This window comes from Grammomys surdaster, unplaced genomic scaffold, assembly GCF_004785775.1.
Source record: "Grammomys surdaster isolate TR1022 unplaced genomic scaffold, NIH_TR_1.0 314, whole genome shotgun sequence".
Classification (NCBI taxonomy): domain Eukaryota; kingdom Metazoa; phylum Chordata; class Mammalia; order Rodentia; family Muridae; genus Grammomys; species Grammomys surdaster.
This window is the reverse complement of record NW_021604733.1, coordinates 779,326-801,551: the sequence shown is the minus strand read 5'-3', so window position 1 is coordinate 801,551 and position 22,226 is coordinate 779,326. Positions and strand designations below refer to the sequence as shown.

Below are 22,226 nucleotides of genomic sequence, written 5' to 3'. Positions count from 1 at the left end.
CAGAAGTACCACTTGACTTTGCCTCTGCATCTTGCAGACCTCTCGAGGTACCAGCCACTGGGATTAGCAAGAACCATGACACATGCACAACCTCTGAACAATGGTGGTGATAGTGGCCTCATGGTTAAGTAGGCCTGGCTCATCTTGGGGATAATTTCAAGCATATTGACCCCTCCCCTCTGGGAGCTACTCCCTCTTTCAAGGTATGATCTCTGGGAAGGCAAGGGAGAAGGGAGGTCTTAGAACATGAGTGCATGGAACATGAGGGAATGGAAGATTTAAGGAACTCAGGAGAGAGATGGCCCTGATCTCTGCTCTGTGCTTTTATACAGAGCTCCCAACCCTGCTCCCTGGACAGGCTCACAGGCACAAACACACCAACCCTGCTCCCTGGACAGGCTTTCAGGCACAAACACACCAACCCTGCTCCCCCGGACAGGCTCACAGGCACAAACACACCAACCCTGCTCCCTGGACAGGCTCACAGGCACAAACACACCAACCCTGCTTCCTGGACAGGCTCGCAGGCACAAACAACACAGTCACACTTGTTCTCAGAGAGACCAAAAGAGAGCTGAATCTGGAACCTACAGGGTTCTTCTTACCTCTTAGCCTTAGTTTCCTGACCTGTCCCCTGAGTTCACTGAGGAGATTATCCCCACAGTCTCTGCAAAAGCCACCCCTTCCATTCACAGTCCTTATGTTCTGCAGGCCCATTGGCCTCAGGGTGACTTACCTAGAGGCCAAGTGGAGGCCAAGGCAGAGCAGGGATCAGAACTGCTGGGGGATGATGCAGAGGCTCGACGAGCTGCTAGACCATGCCCCTGGAAAAGAAGACCACAGGTCACGTGGGACACTGGCATCGGGATGAGCTCACAGCATCTCTTCACTTGCCCTGACCACCCAAGCAAAGCTGAGAGGGTGTGCGTGCTTATGTGAGCATGCATGTGTGTGTCATGTGTACAGATGCACATGTATGTAAGTGTGTGTGTGTGTGTGTGTGTGTGTGTGTCTAATTCCTATGATCCCCCATTAACAGAAGCCTGGTGAGATACTAGCACCCTCAGCTGGGATTACATGATCATATTATTACATTATGTGGACGCCGGTCATGGCCACGGCTCTCCAGGCTCAAAATATTAATTATAACTCAACTAGGTGATTGGGCCATCCAGATGCAGCTGTGTGTGGTTCCTGGCTCTTTATCCCTTCTGGTCATTAGGAGGCTTGGTGGAGCATCCAGGCTGGGCTTAGGAAGGCTCAGAGGAGCACCCAAGGTCCTGCTTTGGGTCTTACTAGGGTTGATCCCAGGCCTTCTCCTTAAAGCCCATATTGCCCAGCCAAGCCTCACTGGCTCAGGGCATGCACATAGAAGATGTACACATTGAGTAAAAATACATCCCGACTCGGACAGCACACAAGCCCTCAGCAGTCCAGGGAAGGAAACACACAGTCCACGTCATGCCTCACTGTACCTTAGCCCCCTGGAGAGCCAAGTCTGAAGGCCATCTATTTCCTCCCTGTCTACTCTCCATGTGGACACTGGTGGCCCCTTCCCAGTGAACAGTATTCTGAGACTGTCCCTAAATAGTCTTGCACCTCACTAAAAGCTGTCTTTGTCCCCTGAGATCCTCAGGACAGACCAAGGAGGGAGGCCCAGTGTTACCTTCTTTTCCTTGAGAGAGAAAACGGGGCCTACAGGGAGGTAATTGACTCAAGAGCTAAGGGTCAATCAGGATGGGACAGGAAAGTCCTGTCACCTAAGCACAACCTCTCTTGCTAGGCCATAGTACTGTGTCAGTCTCCCCTTCTGTGCAGAGTCCCTCCATCCATGGCGACGATCAGTTCCTATGTGCTCACTGCACCAACCACCGGTTCGCTCCAGGGTCTGTTCTAAAGAGCAGGAGGACTGGGGGCTCCCCTTGCTCTGCAGACTTGGGGTAGGGGTGGGGACTGTGTGTCTGCCCTCCTCCCACGCAGCCCAGTTGACTGGACATCACGAAGTCAAGAATGCATCACTTCACTGTCTTGCATCAGTGCCTAGCCAGGAGCTGCACGCAAAGCGGCCACTCATCAATACTTAGTGCTTTACAAAGGAATCCCCCTGAATTCAGACTCAGACCAAGAATCCAAGATCTGGACTAGAAAAACCATGCACTTCCCTACCAGATATGTGCACATTAGTGTGGGAATATGCACGTTAGTGCAAGTGCCTGTGGAGGCCAGAAGGGGGCACCAGATCCCCCCTGCTGGAGCTGGAGCTACCTGTGGTTGTGAGCCTCCTAACATGGGAAGAACGGAACCAGGGTCCGCTTAAAGAACAGGAAGAACTTCTAAGCACTGAGCCACCCCTTCAGTCCCCATATGTATTTTTAACAGACTAGGGCAGTTTTAGATTCATAGAAAAACTGAGAGAGGGGTGCAAAAACATCCCCTGGGCCCATCTGGTCAACACCTTACACCAGAATGGGACATCTGTACCATTGCTGGTCACCGCTGTCACTTGGTCCACAGCCTACACAGTGTTCACACCTTGAGCTGCACAGTCCAGGCTCACAGATGTAAGTCTTCTACAATGTTGTATACAGACCTGCCTCACTGACTGCAGACACCCTGGGTTCCACCTCATCCATATTTTCTCAAGGTGTTTCAAAGCCCCAGACTCAATAAATTCCAGGAGTTCTGATTTGACACCCAGGAGTCAAAGTGCAGGCAGATGCTGGAAAGGAGTGGAACCCCGTGGAAGGCCATTAGAACACACAGCCCGGTGGTTGCAGCGGAAATCACCAGGCAAGTAGGTATACAATGCCAGCCACTGATTTCCTCATCCTGGTTTCCCCACAACCTTGGCCAAGAGCCATGCTCCAAGAGGGTTCCTGAGGGGGGAGAGACTCTGGGACATGCCATGCCACTCTTGGCTAAGTGGAACACCCAAAATGCAAATCCCTCAGCCCAGGCCCTGCTTTCTGCATTCACTGTTGTTAACCAAATTGATGATAGGGTATATGCACGGCATGATTTTCTGTAATCAGAAAGAAAAGCGAAATCAAGATACTTGTACAAAACAGAAGGAACCAGAAATCATTGTTAAGCAAAATGAGGCAGACTCTAAAAGGGGAGTGTGAGTGTATGTGTGTGTGTAGTGCATGTGTGTATGTGCTATATATGTGTGTGTGTATGTATGTATGGTACGTGCGTGTGTGTGTATATGTGTGTGCACGTACATATGTGTATGTGTATGTGTGTGTATATATGGATGGAGTGTGTGTGTGTGTATGGATGGTGTGTGTGTGTTGAAACTAGATAGGGGAGCCTGAGAGGGAAGGATCCTATGGGAGGAAGGGGGCGGGCAGGAGGCTGGGGGAGGGCAGCAATGAGAACAATGGACAATGGCACTAAGTATGATGGTGACCTTGAGGAACCCACTTCGAGAAAACCACTTTATATATCATGCTATAGAGTTTACAAACGCAGGCTGGAGGTGGGGTTCAGTGGTAAGGGACGAGCACTGCTCTTGCAGAGGGCCCAAGTTCTGTTGGGTTCAGTGAAAAAATTACCAAGGGTTCAGTGAACAAGCATCCCACCTTCTTTCAGGGATGTGAATATACACTGGGGGGGCGGTAGATGTGGGGTGAGGTGGGGTGTCTCCCCATCACTGAGCTGAGCAGGTAAGCCCCAGCCTGCCATCTCTCAGCTCCCGAGACGCTGTGCCATTGGTGCCTGGGATGCTAATCTTGGTGGTCAACTTGACTGGATCTGGACCACACTTTGGAGTGGGTGAGTCTGTAAGAGTTACTTCCTAGAAGATTAACTGATGGAGTGAGAGCCTCCCTGAGGGTGGGCAATGCAGATACAAGGGCCGCTTATGGCTGCCTGCCTTCCCTCCTTGCCAGTGAGTGCATGTAGTCTGGCTCTGATGCTCCCTCCAGCCTTAACCCAGGAAGCTGTCCAGGAACTCGGCACACCTTCAGCACCACACTGAGACTGCTAAGGGATGCAGCTTCGTGTACTGAACACACAGGGTTCTCAGCCTCTCCAGTGTTGGACTGTACTGTCCTTCCGTGTAAGCCAGTATAATAGATCCTCTTTGTAACACATTCATTCCATTGATCTGTTCCTCTGGAGCGGAGGTGGTTCTCAGCCTGTGGGTTACAGCCCCTCTGGGGGTTGAACGACCCTTTCACAGGCCTAAGCCCGTCCGAAAACACAGATCTTTACATTACAATTCATAACAGTAGCAAATTTACAGTTATCAAGTAGCAACTAAAATTTTCTGGTGGGGGAACACCACAGCATGAGGAACTGTCTTAACGGGCTACAGCATTAGGAAGGTTGGGAACCACTGCTCTAGACAGAGACTTGCCTCAACCAGCTGGAGGTGCCTTGGCTGTTCAGCTACAAAAATGTCAGCCTTCCGGAACAGCTCCAATGACCACCAGGGGACCGACCATTCATCAATCCCAGCTCAGCACAGGGGACCATACCCAATTTAAGAAATCACTTAGTATCAGCCATCCCCCGTCCCCTAGAGAGGTTCCCAGGTTTAAGGCCTGCTGGGTCTGGGGAGGGCCTAGGGTAAGTTCCTGTTTCAAGCTTGCCCAGCAGCTAAGCGACCTTGGGCACACATTGGGTACACCATGTGACCCAGCATGGTCAGGTTCTCCATGTGTAACAGGAAGGATAGAAGCAAGAGAAGGCTATGGAGCTGTGGGAAGGGCTGCCCCTTCACTGAGAGTCCAGATATAGCCTCTGCCCTGCTGGGAATCAAGAATTCCAGAGTGAAGAACACTTGCTGTGGAGGGTGCCGACACAGAGACTATTTCTCGTATATAGAGATGTTTCCCGTAAGAACGCTAACAGCAGTGAACCATGCCGAAGGCCTAAGCACGGATGACCCTGAGCACGGCCTGGCTCATCTCTGGATAGTTTCTAGAAATCTCACAAACAAGATTACTAACTCTCAGGCTGGGTGTGGTGGCATGCACCTTTAATCCCAGCACTCTGGAGGCAGAGGCTGGCAGGTTTCTGTGAATTTGAAGCCAGCCTGGTCTACAAAGTGATCACCAGTCAGAGCTACACAAAGAAACCCTGTCTTGAAAGATTACTAACTTACAATGGGAACAACCTAAGTATTCAGATAACCTTTGTGACATGATCAGATTCTGTCTGGTGTACCTCAGGATCCTCGACATCCCCTTAAAGATGTAACTTTAGGGTCACCAAAATCATACAGGAGACTCCTCAAAGCTAAGGGACTGGACGCTCCTGTAGGGTGTGTTCTTTTCTTCCTGAGCATTTCTCCTTCTAATGTACTTATTTAGCACATGTACATATGTGTGTGCATTCATGTGTGTGAATATAGGCATGTGTGTGCCATGGTGCCCATGCAGAGGTCAGAGGACAACCTTAGGTGTTGGTCCTTGCCTTCCATCTTATTTGAGGTGGAATCTTCACATTAGGCCAGGCTCACAGGCCTGTGAGTATCAGAGATTCTCCTGTCTCCTCGTAGGAGCACTAGGATTACACAAGCTCACAACGCCGTCTAGCTTTTTACATGCATTCTGGGAATTCAAACTCAGCCTTCAAGATTGTGCAGCAAGCCCTCTACCTACTGGGCCAACCCCACAGCCCTGCTTCTCTTTCTATTAACTCTTGTTCTTAAATCTGTGTTTAAAATCTCTTGTCATAGCTCACTCAGGTTTCCCTGACATGCACGACTAGGCCTTAGTTCAGTTTTCAGTATTGCATTAAAACCAGGCCTGGTGGCCCACACCCATAATCTCATCATTTGGCAAGTGGAGGCAGGAAGATCAGAAACTCAGGGCCAGTGTGGGATATACAAGATCCTGTTTCAAAAAGAAAACAAACAAAATAAAAACTTCCTTTAATAAACTCAAAGTCTGTTTCTATACTGCCCTATCCTGAATTTTTTTTTCCAGGGAACATCAAAGACCTGGCTGTACCTGAACAGAGGTCCCTACAGGATAAGGGGAAATTTGAAGACAAAGGGCTTGGCTGGCCGTGTCTTCTGCTACGGTATAACTAACATGCCCAAGGAAGTGAGATGAATCCCTGAGGAAGACATGCTCCTGTCCCCAACAGGCATCTCTGATCCCAGGTTTCCTTGCAGAAGAGCCCTCCATTCCAGAGACCCTCAAGGCTGCTTGTGAACACTCCACTAACATGAATTGCAAATTTCTCCCCGGCCCTATCTTTCAGCCGCAGGGGCTCCCGGGCTACCAGCTTTCCAATGGCAGATAAAGATTGCAGTCATTGCTGGAGACGGACTCAAGGAGCAGAAGTCATTAGGCGGGAATAATTATGTTGAGCTATGTCTGGTAGATCCTGATTTCTGTCTGCGATTGTCTTACAGATTGTCTCTTCCTCTGGAGGAGAGATGGGTGAGTCATACAGAGTCAGAGACGAAGGTCTTGCTGTTCCAAAGATGCATAGGAATCCTGGCAGGGAAGGGCGTTGTGTAGAGCCTTTGGGCTGGTACAAAAGGCACAGCCAGGCAGGGGCCCTTGCACCAGAGCCCCAGGCTCCTGCCTGCACCAGAGTCCCGGGTTCCTGCAGGGTATTTCTCTGTTGGAGCCCAGCCTTTTTTGTTTGTCAGAACAAAAGTAGGCTGTGGCCACACCTGACCCATCTATCTGTGAGGACAGCTGGAGAGGAAGGGGACAAAGAGGGTAGCATGGCCCTCTAGCCAGACAGAGCCTTGTTCCTGGTGGGTAACCCCAACTTGTTACTCAACTTCTCCTTTTCCCTCTACACATTTGTAAAAACAGACATAATAATGTCACTTCCTACTATGTTAAAATTATGAGTTAGTGCACCAAAAACCAAACCAAACCAAACCAACCAAACAACCAACCAAACAACCAAACAACCAACCAAACAAACAAAAAATCAACTCTGCACATAGAAAAGAACTCATGACGCCAACTCTGGAAGAGCAAGGGGGAGCTTGGGAGTATTTTTGCCAAGTGAAAGGGCACACTCTTTAGCTAAGTATGACGGCCTGTCATCTCAGCACTCAGCGGGGACGACTGTGAGTCTGGCCAGCTCAGGCTACAAAACAAGAGCTGTATTCTGATTTGGTGGTAGAGTATTCTGACAGGACACCCTCTCCCTTCTCACTCTCATGTTTGAACACATTGTCCAAGCCGATGTCCTGCTTGGGGTTGTAGACTTTTAGGAGTGAGGTCTTTCTTGCTGGGGGCAGGCCTTGAGGTTATATATAGCCTGGAGCCTTCTCCCACTCAACTCTCACTGCTTACTGATCTACCCAGATGAGCAAGCTCCTGGAACTCTTGCTGTGGTGCCTCTTCTACTAGGATACACTGTATCCCTTCAGTGAGCCCAAATAAATCTTTCCTCTCTCATAGCTTCTGGTCAGGTGTTTGTTTGGTCACCACAATGAGAAAAGTAGCTAATATAATTTGTTAAGAAGAAAAGGTACAAATGGACTCAAGGAATGAAGAGGTTGAATAAGCAAAGAGAAATTTACTCACAGTGAAAACTCCACATCCAAGTGGCTTCACGGTGGAGCTCTGCAAAGATGTGAAGTCCTTTACCGATTCCCCAGGAGGCAGAAAAGGAGGGTGTGCTACCCAACACACCCAAAGAGATAGCGACACACAACCAGAGAAACACTTCATAGGAGAATAAAAGTCCTGAGCCATTTTCACTATGGGTCAAAATCCATCACGAAACAGCACGCTAAACACAGAAGCATATAAAAGGATCATTCACCACAACCAGGTGAAGTTTATCCCAGGAATGAAAGCTTAGTTTATTTACCACCTAAGGATCAGTTTCTTTTTTTGTGGTTATTAAGTGTATTTTGTTTTTGTGTCTTTGTGTGTGTCTAGGTGCACAAGCGTGTGTGTACCAAGGTTTGTGAGTGGAGGTCAGAAAACAACTTTGAGGAGTTGGTTATCACCTTCAACCATATGGATCCCAGGGATCAAATTCAGGCTATATCAGGCTTGGTGGCAAGTGTCTTTACCCACTGAACCATCTTGTAGGCTCATCTTGTAATACTCAGCCTCTTAAACCGTATGTCACAACTCCATAAGGAGCCACTAATATGATGGCTGAAAAAAAAATTGGCAATAGACGGTTTCAAACCAAATGCAATGATCAAAAAATAAATCAGAATCAAACGTATACTATTTGAGGTGTTCCCGGTGGGCTCATTCATGTTGCATCATGTGACTTCACAGCAGCCTTGGTTCTGAGCATCCAATACATGTACTGTGGGACAAAGGCTGACTGCAGCCCCTCTACATATTCTGATGTAGTATATCATATCAATAACAACCCAGTCACATGCCCACCCAGACATATCTAGAAGAAGCACTTGACAATATCTGATGCCCTTACATAATGAAAATGTTACATCTGGATAATGGGACAAAAAAGAACCTGTGCATCTGTTGAAGGGCATCTATGAACAACAACTAAAAGTCAGAGCTAACATTACAACTAACAGTGGCATGCCTCCTAGCATGAAGAGTCAGATAAGGATGTCTGCTCGTTCTTGCCATTTCTTCCTTTCTCGTCATGCACACGTTGGTGTTTCATGTATGTGTGTACACATGTGTGTATGTACACATGCAGGTGTCTGGAGGCCCAAGGTTGATGTCTCGAGTCTTCCTCCCTCACTTTTTACCTTATTCATTAAAGCAGGATCTCTCACTGAACTCAGAGCTCACCTGTTGTCTTAGGGTTTTAGTGCTGCGACCAGACACCATGACCAAGGCAACTCTTATAAAGACAACATTTCACTGGGGCTGGCTTACAGATTCAGAGGTTCAGTCCATTATCATCAAGGCAGGAGTATGGCAGCATCCAGGCAGGCATGGTGCAGGAGGAGCTGAGAGCTCTACATCTTCATCTGAAGGCTGCTAGGAGAAGACCCAGCTCCCACGAGCTTAGGAGGAGGGTCTCATTGCCCACACCCATAGTAACACACTTCCTTTAACAAGGCTACAGCTACTCCAACAGGGCCACACTTCCTAATAGTGCCACTCCCTGGACCAAGCATATTCAAACCACCACACCTGTCCAGCTGGCCTTGCTAGCCAGCTTGCTCTGTCTCAATTTTCTACTTGTTGTCATTACAAGGGACCCAGGATACCCACTTGGCATTTACTTGGGTTCTGAGGATCCAAACTCTGGTCCTTGTGCTTTAACCACTGAGCTACCTCCCAGCTGTATCTATCCAAGTCATGTGGTTCTAAGCAGGGCGATAAAGCAAGGGAAAAAAATACAAAAATGAAAGATATTTATTATGAGAATGGAGCGAGCACACCATTTCTATTTTCTGCTGTTATTATTTGATAATTAGCATCCTTGATGAATCCATTATAACATTTGTCAGCGAGGCTGCTAGAGGCAAGATCAATAGATAAAATGACTATGTGTAGAAATTTGCAATTCAAAAATCACGTTATGAAGATAATGACAATATCGATTAGAATAAGCAATTCCAAACAAAGAGCACCAAACAGAATAAACTCTAAGGGAAAAAAAAATACTCAATAAAAAGTGCAAAGAATTCTGCTCTGGAAAATAACAGGACATTGTTTTGGCTTGCTTAATTAATTATCTATTACTAAAACAAACAAACAAACAAACAAACAAACAAGGTCTGTTGTATAATCCACACTAGCCTAGGACCTGCTATGTAGTCCAGCTGGGCCTCAAACTTGCAGCTATCCCCTGGCTTCAGCCTCCAAAGTTCTGGGATTATGGGCATGCACTAGCACTCCTGGAGGAAGCAAAAAATTGTTGAAAGATGTCAAGGAAGAGCTAATAACTTAGGAAACATTCTCTGTCTACAAACCACAAGACTTATCGTTAAGCTGGACACTCTCCAAACTGATCTACAGACTTAATACAACTCTTGCCAGAATCCCTGCTTCATTTCTTTGTAGAAAACGAAAAACTGATTTTAAAATTCATATGGGATTGCAAAGGACCTGAAGTAGCCAAAAATAGTTATAAAGAAGAAGAAATCATAGGACTCATACCTCCCAATCTTCCTTGTGTTTTGTCTGTGTAGAGTGTATGTGTGAAGGCACATGTGTGTGAGGGTTGAGGTTGACATCAGGAACCTTCCTTCGTTGCTAGGACTTTCAACTGGACACAGAGCTCACTGATGTGCCTGGGCTGGGTAGCTAGCTCGTCTCAGGATCCCATCAGGATCTTTGGAGCACTGGAATCACAGCCGCCATGCACAACTGACATTTGATGTGGGTTCTGGGATCTGAGCTCTGGTCCTTACAATAGTGCAGCAAGCCAGATGAGCCATCTACCTACCAAGTATAAAGCTTAGCAAAAGGAATTAAAAGTCAGGGTGGCATGGTGACATGGAAAGACACAGAGCAGTGAAGTGGAACTGAGAGTCCAGAAATAAACATATACATTTGGGGCTGCAGGATGTAGTCCCGGGACAAGAGCACCTGCCTAGCATGAGCAAAGTCCTAGGCTCAGTCCTGTGCCTCAAAAGCCAATTGACTGAACCCACACATACAGTTTAACAAGGATGTCAAAACCATCTGGCATCCAAAACTAACTTTTCTTTAAATTAAAATTATTTATGTGTGAGTGTGTGAGTGTGTGTGTGTGTGTATGTGTGTGTGTGTAAGTCAAGACAACTTTTTGGGAGTTGGTTCTCTCCTCTACCATGTAGGTTCCAGGGATTAAGTTCAGGTGTGATCCGAGAGCCTTTGCTCACCAGGCTATCTTACCTGCCATGGTACTGGTTCTTGGAGCTGGGGAAACAAGGGTGTAGTTAGGAGTGTGAGATTTCTTCTAGAGAAGTTCTCAATCTTCCTGAGGCTGTGACCCTTTAATACTCTGTTTTCCGATGGTCTCAGGTGGCCCCTGTGAAAGGGTCATTTGACCCCCACAGGGGATGCAGGTTGAGAACAGCTGTTCTAGAGTGACGAAACATTCCAAAACTGACTAATACTTGTGAAAAGACCACCACCAACTGAATCATATGTGTTACATTTACTTCGTATTATGTATATGACATGGTAAATTTTAGGGTATACGAACCCTATCTTCAAAACCTAGTATGCTGGGCTAGTTTTATGTCAACTTGACACAAGGCGGAGTTATCTAGAAGAAGGGAACCTCCATTGAGAAACTGTCTCCACAACATCCAGCTGTAGGGCACTTTCTTAATAAATTGATGGGGAAAGGCTCAGCCCTTTGTGGGTGGGGCCAACCCTGGGCTGGTGGTCCTGGGTTCTATAAGGGAGCAGGCTGAGTAAGCCAGTAAGCAGCACCCCTCCATGGCTCCTGCATCAGCTCCTGCCTCCAGGTTTCTTCTCTGCCTGAATTCCTGTCCTGACTTCCTTTGATGATGAACAATGACATGGAAGATAATAAACCCTTTCCTCCCATTTTGGTCATGGTATTCCATTACAGCAACAGCAACTAAGACACCCACCAAAAGCTAAAAATGGAATCTAAGCCAACGTCTTTCTACATTTCTACATCTGAGGGCAGAAGGACAAAGAACAGAGTCCTGGGAACAAGGAGATAAACCACATGGTTTCCTAGTGCTGGACCATTATCCTTCTCAGACAGGAACAGGAGAGCAGGTGTCAATTTAGCTGATGAAGAGAACACGCAGCTTCACATTCAGGCCACCGTCCCAAAGAACATACTTTAGGCTGAGCTAGTACAGTACTCTTCCCCACCCCCCAACCCCCGCTGGGCACCCAGGCTGAGGGCCAGCACTACATCCAGGGCCACGTCTACATTTGTGGGAAGCACACAGCCCAGTAGGCTCGCTCGGATATCCACCTGATGCCAGGCATACTGTTAGACACTCTCAGCATCCTCCTTATTCAAGGGGTGCTCCAGGATCTGGGGGTGCTGTGGAGAGCCAGTTGTCAGGGTATACATGGTCCATATGAAGCTCCAGCTGTGGAGGTCTCAGAACAGTCACACGAACAGCCTAGCTGTACCCACAGCACAGCAGTTGTAGCCTTAGACTTTTTGGAGTCCCTTGATGGTCCAGACCTGCCTGGTTCTGTGGCAGGAGTCCCTTGATGGTCCAGACCTGCCTGGTTCTGTGGCAGGAGTCTCTTGATGGTCCAGACCTGGAGGGTCCCTTGTGCCTGTCTTCAGCTAGAGAAGTCTCCCTCCAGCCCCCAGTCACAGCTCCCGTCCAGGCAATGTATCACGCTACCTCCAAGACCTGCAGAGAACCCGGAAATGGCCTCTCTAGCCTGCTCCCACAGACCGGATGTGTGCTCAAGAGATGACAAATTGTCTTAATATATTCTGAAGCTCAATTTAATTAGGAAGCAGAGTCCCTTAGGGAGAAAAAAAAATATTGTGGGCTCTGAAGCCCAAGATGGATGGTTTGGGATTATGACTACTCCTGGGTGAATGTGGTTTAAAAATGACTCATCCGACCACGGTCCCCAGGGAATAAGCACAGCGGCTCACAGAATATCCTCAAATACTATCCAGACAATGACCTCTCTCTGTAGAGGCATTTCTTTCATTGCACAGCTCAGGAAACTGAGTTACAGCTGGGTATGTTGCCATACACCTGTGACCCTAGAGTAGGAAAGCTAAGGTGAGAGAGGTGTCAGTTCCAGGCTATACTGGGTTATACAGTATAGCACGGGCTATATATAGTTCTTGGCTCAGTCTGAGCGCTGTTGGAAGACTTGTCTCAAAAAAAAAAAAGCAATGGTAATATTAATAATAAATAATAAAGCAATGGCGTCATAGAGGGAACCATGGATCCTGCAGACGTCACCGACTTATACTCCACAGCCCATAGTGGCAGTCAAATCTGGACGAGACCACTCAGGTTGCCCACATCACAAGACAAGGAGGGGTGGGAGGACAGCTGGGTTTAACAGTAAGCTGAACCCAACCCTGAGCTGGGCACAGTCATGGCCAGTGCCCAGTGCTACCAGCCTTGGTCTGGGAGAACTAGAATTTGGCACATAAAGATTCCCAACTCTGGGGGCTGGGAGAGATGGCTCAGCGGTTAAGAGCACTGACTGTTCTTCTAGAGGTTCTAAGTTCAATTCCCAGCAACCTCATGGTGGCTCACAACCATCTGTAATGGGATCGCATGCCCTCTTCTGGTGAGCATAAAGATAGTATACTCATATACATAAAATAAATAAAATATTTAAAAAAAAAAAAACAGATTCCCAACTCCAAGGCCTATGCAGTGCCCAACTGCGGCTCTTGCTTGTACTCCCACAGCCTGTGTGGCTGAGTTATCAGCGTGCTTCCCTGGCGTTCATGAAGCACTGAGAGGGTTTATCCCTCTCGTTGAACAAACCAGATCTAGTTGTGCACACCTGTAATTCCAGTACTCAGCAGGTCAAGGCAGGAGGATCAGACTTTTAAGGTCATCTTCAGGTACACAGCATGTTTGAGGCCACAGTGGGATACATAAGAGCTTGTCTCAAAAAACAAAAAGCAAATAGACAACAAAGTCTGCCCACTTCGAAAGACTGGGTTATCTGCTACTCACATCCTCCACAAAGCAAGGGTCCAGCTTCCTGATGCACTGAGATGGTTGGATATGCATACACCCGGGGACATGTGCCAGCACCAATTTGTAAGCTACCCAAACGTCCATCTACACTTTACCAGTAGGAAAGTTTTGTGTCTTCACACAATGGAATACTAAAAAGTCATCAGAATGCCCCTCGGAGATGTCTAACCACACAGACAATGGTGAATGAAGAAGCCAGACACAAGAGTTCACATGCCTTGAGTCCACATGCCTTGGGGCCTGCTATAATAAACTGCCCACAGGGTGAGCAGCTTAACACACTTTCAGTTCCTAGTTCTGGGGCAAATCTGAGGTCAACGTGCCAGTATGGATGGGTTCTGGTGAGGCCGCTCTCCTGGTTCACCACCATGTTCTTGTGTGGTAGGGAGAAGGCCCTCTTCCTCTTTTTATAAGGGAATGAATCCCATCCTGAGAGGTCTACTTTCCTGATGTAATTTATCTCCTGAAGTCTCCACTTCCTAATATATCCACTGTTAATTAGCATTCAATGTATCAGGTTTGAAGGACACCATGAATGACTTAAACACTGTGGGCATTCCTCTTAATTTTTAAAAAAAATAAATTGCTATCTATTCATTTAGGGATGTGTGTGTGTATGTATGTATGTTTGGGGAGGGTGCAGGTGTCTGTGTGTGTGGTGTGTATGGGTGTGTGTGGTGTGTGTGGTATGTGTGTTTGTGCATCATGTGTATAGTGTGTATAGTGTGTGTGTGTGTGGTGTATGTGCTATGTGTGTTTGTGCATCATGTGTATAGTGTGTGTGTATGGGTGTGTTTGTGTGTTTGTGTATCATGTGTATTGTGTGTGTGTGTGTATTTGGTGAGGGTACATGTGTGTTGTGGTCCCATGTGGTAAGTAGAAGACAGTTTTCATGAGTCAGTTCTCTCCTTCCATCATGTGAGCCATGAGGATAGATCTCAGCTTGGGAGTTGGTGGTTGGAACCCTTTCCTATTGAGCCATCTCACTAGCCCAAGAATTCAGATTGTAAGCAACATTGCTGTACAAGAACATTGAAAACTAGAAACTGCAAAAATACAAGGCACCAAAGAAAAAGAGTAAAGGGTCTGTGGGTCCCAGAGTAGCGGTGAACCGAGACTTTCCAGCTTTGTCTGGCTAGATGGGTGTACATCATCTTCCAGAGAGTGGGGATAAAGGTGGCCCATTTCTCATAACAGACTTCTTGGGACCTCCCTAGCCAGGGCTACTGTCATATGCCACCATGACTACCTGCTGCTGCTGACCTTGGACCAGGGGCCATATGACACCCATTCTGGCATTCTTCCCAGGAAGTGACCAAGGGGTCTCCTGCTCCAGAAGTAAGACAGTGAAAAACCTCAGCCTACACCAGATGTGTGTGTGTGTGTGTGTGTGTGTGTGTGTGTGTGTGTGTGTGTGTCTCCTAACCCAATTGGCACTTTCTGCTTCTGTGGAATGGTGCCCACAGGAAGGCATGCCCTCCTGTCTCAGCCAGGAATTGAACTTTTACAGCAAGTCTCATGAGGATAGGAAGGAAAAGTAGTCTGACCTTCCTTCCACTGAGAGACCACATCTGTGAACACGGACACTTAGCTGAGGTTTCCCTGGGTAAAGCAAAGAAGAAAAAACCACCTAATCGGTCCAGCCCTGTCACTTTACGGTTGTGCAAAGGATCCCAAGAGGGAAGAGTCTTGGTCCTAAATCATAGAGCTAGGTGTGACCAGGTGTATGGCCAGGAGTGGCCCTGTAAGACCAGTATGGCCAGGTGTGGCCAGGCCATATACCCAGAGGTGGGCAGGTGAGGCCAGTGTGTCAGGTGTGGTGGCATGACCAAACAAAACTCCTGGGAGAGGCAGATGCTTTCATTTGTCAGATGGTGACAAAAAGTTTCCAAGTGTTTCTGTGATACCACCTGTGGTCACTCAGTGATCACCTGTCATCCATGAGGACCACTGTTACACATTCCAACAGTTTTATTAGTAATGAAATTGGAGGAGAGAGAGGAGAGTGGGTATCAGGTTTAGAACACATTATCATCAAGCCTGAGAGGGAGCACAATGGCCACAGTGTCCCTCAGAGTGGCTGTCCTGAGTCCACCCCAGGTGACTGAGGGACAGCAGGTTCTCAGAGTACCAGGAATGTGAAGGGTGACTCGGGGGTGAACCCTTCAACATGGAAGGAATCTAAAGCATGCTGATTCTGGACTCTGGTATGTCACTAGGTAGCCCTGGACAGTCACCTCTCCTTCTGGAACTGCTGCCTTCTCCATCTCTTCTCTCTGTCTTGGGTAGCCATGAGACCACATAAGGCGATGAAGCCATAGAGAAACACCCTCTCAACCCATGGGCATTTATGCAAAGGGCTGGCAGTACCATCCTGCTATGCACAGGACCATGAGAAGGCACATTCACATGCACACGCTATGCCCAAATCCTGTCATGCTCCGTGTTATCTCCCTCAGTTCCCACTCAGGGCCAGGCCATCTGACAGGTCTGCCTGCCATCTCTGTGCTGATGATCTTGTTCTGGAGTTGTGCAGTCAGAGTGGGATCTTAGTCCTGAGTCCATAAGTCCCCAAATTCCTCCTGGATGAAGAAGACCCTCCCTAAACTTTGAATGAAGAATCAGCAGGCAGCTCAAAGGAGGAACCAGGGTAGTTCATTATCAGTTCTGAATATGAGAATTCAGACTGTGTTTGGCAGTTGGGAGACACTGTGGATTCTTAAATGATGGACTTGGAGGGTCAGGATGGTAACCTGGGCAGGATGATTGGGCATATGTCAGGGCCCTTGCCAGAGGGAGTTCAAAGGAGACAGGCGATAGGTGAGCAATCTAGGCAGGGGCTGGGGCTGGGCCATGTAACAATCAGATAATCTGGGGTGAGTGTGGCTATAGGTAGCTTTTGGCTTGTTACAAACACTAGAGACAGTCAACCTGTGAGGCAGAATTATTGGGATTAATGTTTCTGGACAGGTGAGAGAGGGACTATTTGAGAGAGAGAGAGAGAGAGAGAGAGAGAGAGAGAGAGAGAGAGAGAGAGAGAGAGAGAGAGAGAGCGCCAAAGCAAAGACACTCCTGAAATGTAGCCTGTGCAGCAACCATGTGGAAACATACCACAAAGACTGGGATTAAGGCTGCCGAAGCCCCTTAATCAGGAGCCTGCAGGATGCGCGGGAGCTCAGTTTCGATGAAGGGATAAGCCATGCGAAAACAGAAATAAATTATTCATTCCCCTCAAATGAGCAGCCTTCCCATTCCCACAACAACTGCCTCACCACGGGCACCCCAAAGACAGGATTTGGGCATCGCCATCTTGACAGCTCCTCAGGATCTGTCCACACTGTGCGCTCAGCATCACAGATTAAACCAGCCTGGCTCAGCTAATATAGTCCAGACTCAGGACAGCTTCAAGCCACAGGGAGAGCTTCCCTGTGGATGGCAGCATCTCCCTGATATCAGCTGCATCAGAGTCTGTTGAGAACATACAACTGACCAAGAAAGAAGCTTAGAGCCCCTGCTTGTTCCCATGTAGAGAGCCTCTGCTTGTTCCCATGTAGATTCTCAACCACATGAACAGAGGCCACTGTAGGAGGTGTGAGGGTTCTAGGGTCACCCCTGGGGTCACACCATGCACCACCGGTAGCCCTAGGTCAGGACCTCAGGGAGATCGGCAGGTGGTAGGAAGAAGAGAAGTTCGTTCACAAAACAATTCTCGTGCCTTAGCCATCTGACCATCTTTAAGCTCTGGCATGCCATTGGACTATTTCCTTTGCTCAGAAGAGTTCCCAACTTTTCAATGAACTATTCTTCAGGTGAGTCTTGATGTCCCTCCATGGAGGCTCCAAGCATCTGACCCCACCACCCTAGTGATTCTCAACCTGCAGGTTGCAACCATCAGAAAACGCACATTTCCAATGTTCTTAGGAACTGGGACACCACTCAGTAGCAAAATCACAATTATGAAGTAGCAGTGAAAATAAATGTATGGGCGGGGCTCCTTCCGATGGTCACAATCTGCGTGCGTGTTGCGAGCTGCTGCCTTACCCCATTCCTATTGTACCACAAGGTTCACTTCCCCCTTACCTTACTCTGCCACTGGCGGCACGGATGGCATCTCTTAATTGTCTAGAGCTAGCAACTGTAGCCCTGCAGCAAGGAACTAGTGCGGACAGAAGACAGGGTCTTGCCTGGCATTCAGCACACCTCCGGGCACAGAGACAGCAAATGAGATTAAGTCTGAAGGCCCCACTTTTCACCTGTCCAGAACAGGTCAGAGTTGTGCCTTGCAGTGGTAAGGCATGAGATGACACCCCACAGGGAACTGGGCACTCACCAGGGTGAGGAGCCGGTGCCCATCTTATCCACAGGGAGGAGGATTCCACTTCTCTGTCCCTAAGCTCCCACAAGGGGTCTTTTGCAGTAGCCACACTGGCTGGCATCCAGCCTCATGCCCACTCCTTGTGTGAGAAGTGACGTCAGTGTGTAAATGAAGGAATGATCTCCCAGCCAGCCCCGCCCTCAAGAGTGGAAGTCCAAAGCTGTCTGTGGCTCACATGTGAGAAAGAAATGTGTCTTACAGGTTGGGGCAAATCTCAGCAAACTGGATCTGGATATAAAGCAAACACACCAATCCAGAGCAACCATTAAGAAGACATGTGTTATGTGTATGTGTACACATGCATGTGGGTGGAAATGTATGCACATATGGATAAGTATGCATATATATAATATATATAATATTTTAAAACATTAGCAGCTCTCAGCAAAAGTCACATTGTGCCTCTCAGAGGGAAACACGTGGCAATGGGTGAAGAGAATGGGGGTACATACCTATGACAGTCTACACCAGCGTCCCAGACAACAACAATGTTGTACCTGAGATGCTGGGACACAAGCTGGACCCCACAAGCCGCTGCTGCTCTTGTGTTCCTTCTGAGAGACTATAGATTCCAGCAGCAGAGTTGTGTCTGAGTCAACTTTCCATCAAAAGACACCTGAGATAATCGTCTTAGATGCAGAAAAAGTTTACTCTGGCCACAGATTCAGAAGTTTCATCTATAGATGCTTGGCCCTGCAGCTTTGAGCCTATGGCAACTTGGCAGGTTACAATGAGGTCATGTGGCTGAAGAGGTTGACTTAGGTCATAGCAGTTGGGCATGGGGTCCTCGTGTGTAAGATTTTTGTAGACACATGTTTGGAACCTCTTTGGTGCTATGAAAGAAGGTGACTATGGGATCATAGACTGAGAACCTGTTTAATGTTGTGAGAAACTGCCAGCTGCCGTCCAGGAAAGTTTGGACTCTGGCCATCCTAGCAGGTTTACAGTGCTAACGTTTTAATCTATGTATCTTTAATGACACTGTTTCAGCATACTTCAGATCGCACAGGACTAGTCTTTAAAAACAAAACAAAACAAACAAACAAAGACACGTTGTAATAGTGTGACACTGTCACACTTTCCTTAGTGCATATTAACTGCATGACATAACAGGCCCCCCTGTGACATCGCACATTCACTTTGATCACATTCAATCCTAAGACCAATCTTTACTGTAGATCAGACCATCTAGGGACTGCAGTGACAACATGCCTTGGCATGTTGAGTGAGGACCAGTGTAGGAGTTGTCACAGAGAACATCAGGACACCCCAAGTTGTTCAGGCTCAATAAGCTGAAGTGCCAGCTAACATGCTAACACTGTCTCAATCTAGCTGATAATGAAGCAAACAGAACCATCACTTCCGCATGAACATTCAGGTGTTACCCATTGTCTCCACAGAGTTACATCCGGGCCCAAGAAAGTCTCCCAATGGGAAAGTAGCATGAGACCCAGACAGGCGGGCAACTGTTCAGCTTCTGATGGCACCGGGCAGGTGTGTCAGCTTCACATGCATCCTGGAAGCACCACCACAGGGGGCTCCTGGATACCTCAGACAGAACCAGCACAGAGGACAAGGCCTTGGGGACCGCCTTTGCCCCACATAAGCAGCGACCCAGGGGACCCAATAAAAGACTCTACCATATTTGAACTTTCATCAGGGTGATGGTTTGTGAGCAGGAGGTGAAGTTTCGTTTGTGATTTCAGTCTCACACATCACGTTTAACGGGGCTCCTGCCAAGTGTCAGACCCTGCCTTAAGTGTCTGGAATGGAACACAGAACAAGGGTGATTCTTGCTTCCAAAGAGTTCATGGTGCATGTAGCAAAAAGGCCACAAGAGGTTTTGGGTCAAATGGTATGGTCCTGGGTAGGTGACAGATACTAAAAGAAGCCAAGGAGGTAGCTCTAACTTTGCCTAGGGTTCAGGAGAGCTTTCCAGAGCAGGTGACATATAACAGAGCCTCCGGTAAGAGCCAGCAAGTGACTATGAATATGAGAGGGCTGGGTGTGGGGTGCAATCTTGGCAGGAACTTTCCAGGAAGTATTCCACTCAACCAGAAGGCTGCTCATCCTCTGGGGAGGCTGGAACTTGTGATACACAGCAGACAGTGGGCGGCTGCGGTCAGCACTCAGATCCCTGGGCTAAAGCAGACCTCAGCTGGTAGTAGCCTCTGGCCCAGTGCCTATTGGCTTTTCTCAGCAGGACTAGCTAGATGAAAAGTCCAGGTACTCCTCACTTCACAGACTCAAAGAACAAAGCTCGCTGACTGTCTAGTCCCAGCAGGTTCTCCCTGTTCACTCCAGACCTCAAGCCAGAGACTTCTCAGGACATACATGTGGCTTTTCTACCAGTCTGCCCACACATCTTCTCCCCACCCCTAGAGCATGGGTTGGGGTGTCTCCAAAGCCAGCAACACTACTTGCTGAGTGACAGCTGAAGTTTTTAAAGTGCAGTTACAGTGGCAAAAGGGCAGAGCAGGTAGACTCACAGCCAGACTTGATTAACAGCACTTTAGGGGCAGTGGCATTTACGAAATGAGAAAAATGCACAGGGCTTGGTTGAGCTAAGCATCCTTCCTGTCTGGACCTCCAGATAGGCTTGGGCCAGCAGGTCCATCCTTACAATGAGGAGGGTGTGCCTGTTTTGGAGAGGCCTGGTTTTAGGGCTTTCGGCTTCCTGCTCAAGGCTGCAGTCAGCCTGTGCAGATGTGTTGAGAAAGAGCATTGGTTCTGAGTGTCCCCTTAGTCTCCAGTGGTCTTTGTTTTTCTCATGAATGGGTGACTACATGTTTAAAGCATGGTGGGAAGTCTGCTGTTACCCCTATCACATTCCCTCTCCTTCCCGGCTCATCTTCTCAACCCACCAAGGCTTCTGGAATTTTAATAGCTCCCCACCTCCTCCCATCCTGGGCCAATCTGATAAGTAGTATGCCATGTCGTAGAGGTAGAGGCTAAAATTGCTGATGTGGTCCAGGCAAAACCACCAGGCACTCATGAACGGACGTCCAGTCGAGAGATAGGTGGGGTTGCTGTACTCACTGTAAGGCCATTAACTGAGAGCCCTGCTGAGCTGTCACTGAGGAAAGACCAGCTATTGCCTTGTGGAATTGGAAGTATTTCATCCACAGCCCAGAGGGAAGCTTAGTGTATGTCTTCCAAGTCTGTAAACCCTCTAGGGTCTCACCACAAGTCCTTCACTTTATGGGGCCAAGGACAGGGTGTAACGTTATAAACCCCTTCTCTCCAAACTAACTCTCATGAGCCATGTTTTGTTCATCTTCACAGGGTTTTTGACAAACAAGTGGTGAGATGAGGGGCTTCAGAATCAGGAAGAGGAAGCAGTCATCTCTGGGAAACAGCAGGGTGCTTCTGTCTGCACACTACAGCCTCCGTGAAGGTCTCATGAGGAGAATCAGGGTGATGTCTCCTGATGGCTCTGGGGAGGAGTATAAGGGGTGGCCTTCCACAGAATAGGAAGGATTAAGTCATGTCCAAGTCTAAACATTTTTAAAACTTGCCACCAGAAGTTCTGTTTACAAAGCTGGGCATGATGACTCTTACCTTTGGTTTCTGCAAAGGCAAGTGGATCTCTGTGAGTTCAAGGACAGTCTGGTCTACAGAGCAAACTATTTAGACGTCAGGGCTAGAGAGGTGGCTCAGTGGTTAAGAACACATACTGCTCTAGCAGAGGTTCTAGTTCCGTTTCTGGGACCCATGCTGAGTTGCCCACAACTGCCTAGATCTCCAGCGCTAAAGGATCTGACACCGCTGTCCTCCAAGGCCACCTATACGTTCTCATACACAGACAATTAAAAAAAAATCTAAAAAAAAAAGTGTCTTTTTCTTCATCAATATCAGATACATCCTCTTAAATTAGATCTTGTCAATTCCATGTGTTTTGTTTGATATATATATATATATATATATATATATATATATATTTATCCTAGAACTTATCATCCTCCTGCCTCGGCTCCCTCATTGCTAGGATTACAGGCACATCTCACTATACCCAGCTAAGGGAAAAAATTTTTTTAATTTACCTACAATAAATTTCATCCTTCCTAAGTGTACAATCCATTTAGTTTTGATAAATGTACCCAGCTCTGTAACTACCCAAAACAATTTTAGCAGGAGAAAGAAATCTTTTAAATTTATGTTAATAAGTGGTTTAGCAAATATGAATATTTATTACCTCGCCAATTACTCTCCTGACTTATTTTATTAATTGCTGGTTTTCCAGTCGTCTCTCTCTCTCTCTCTCTCTCTCTCTCTCTCTCTCTCTCTCTCTCT

The 22,226-nt window shown here is 47.6% G+C and overlaps 1 protein-coding gene across 3 annotated transcripts in view; it reads right to left on the bottom strand.

Moving 5' to 3' along the window:
* The window catches only part of Hpcal1 (hippocalcin like 1), a 104,301-nt gene that overhangs the window by 24,836 nt on the left and 57,239 nt on the right, over nt 1-22,226 (bottom strand). For all 3 annotated transcript variants that reach the window (XM_028777774.1, XM_028777775.1, XM_028777773.1), the window contains one exon: nt 737-824. The gene's annotated coding sequence lies outside the window, so the exon portion shown is untranslated. The remainder of the gene's footprint in view (nt 1-736; nt 825-22,226) is intronic.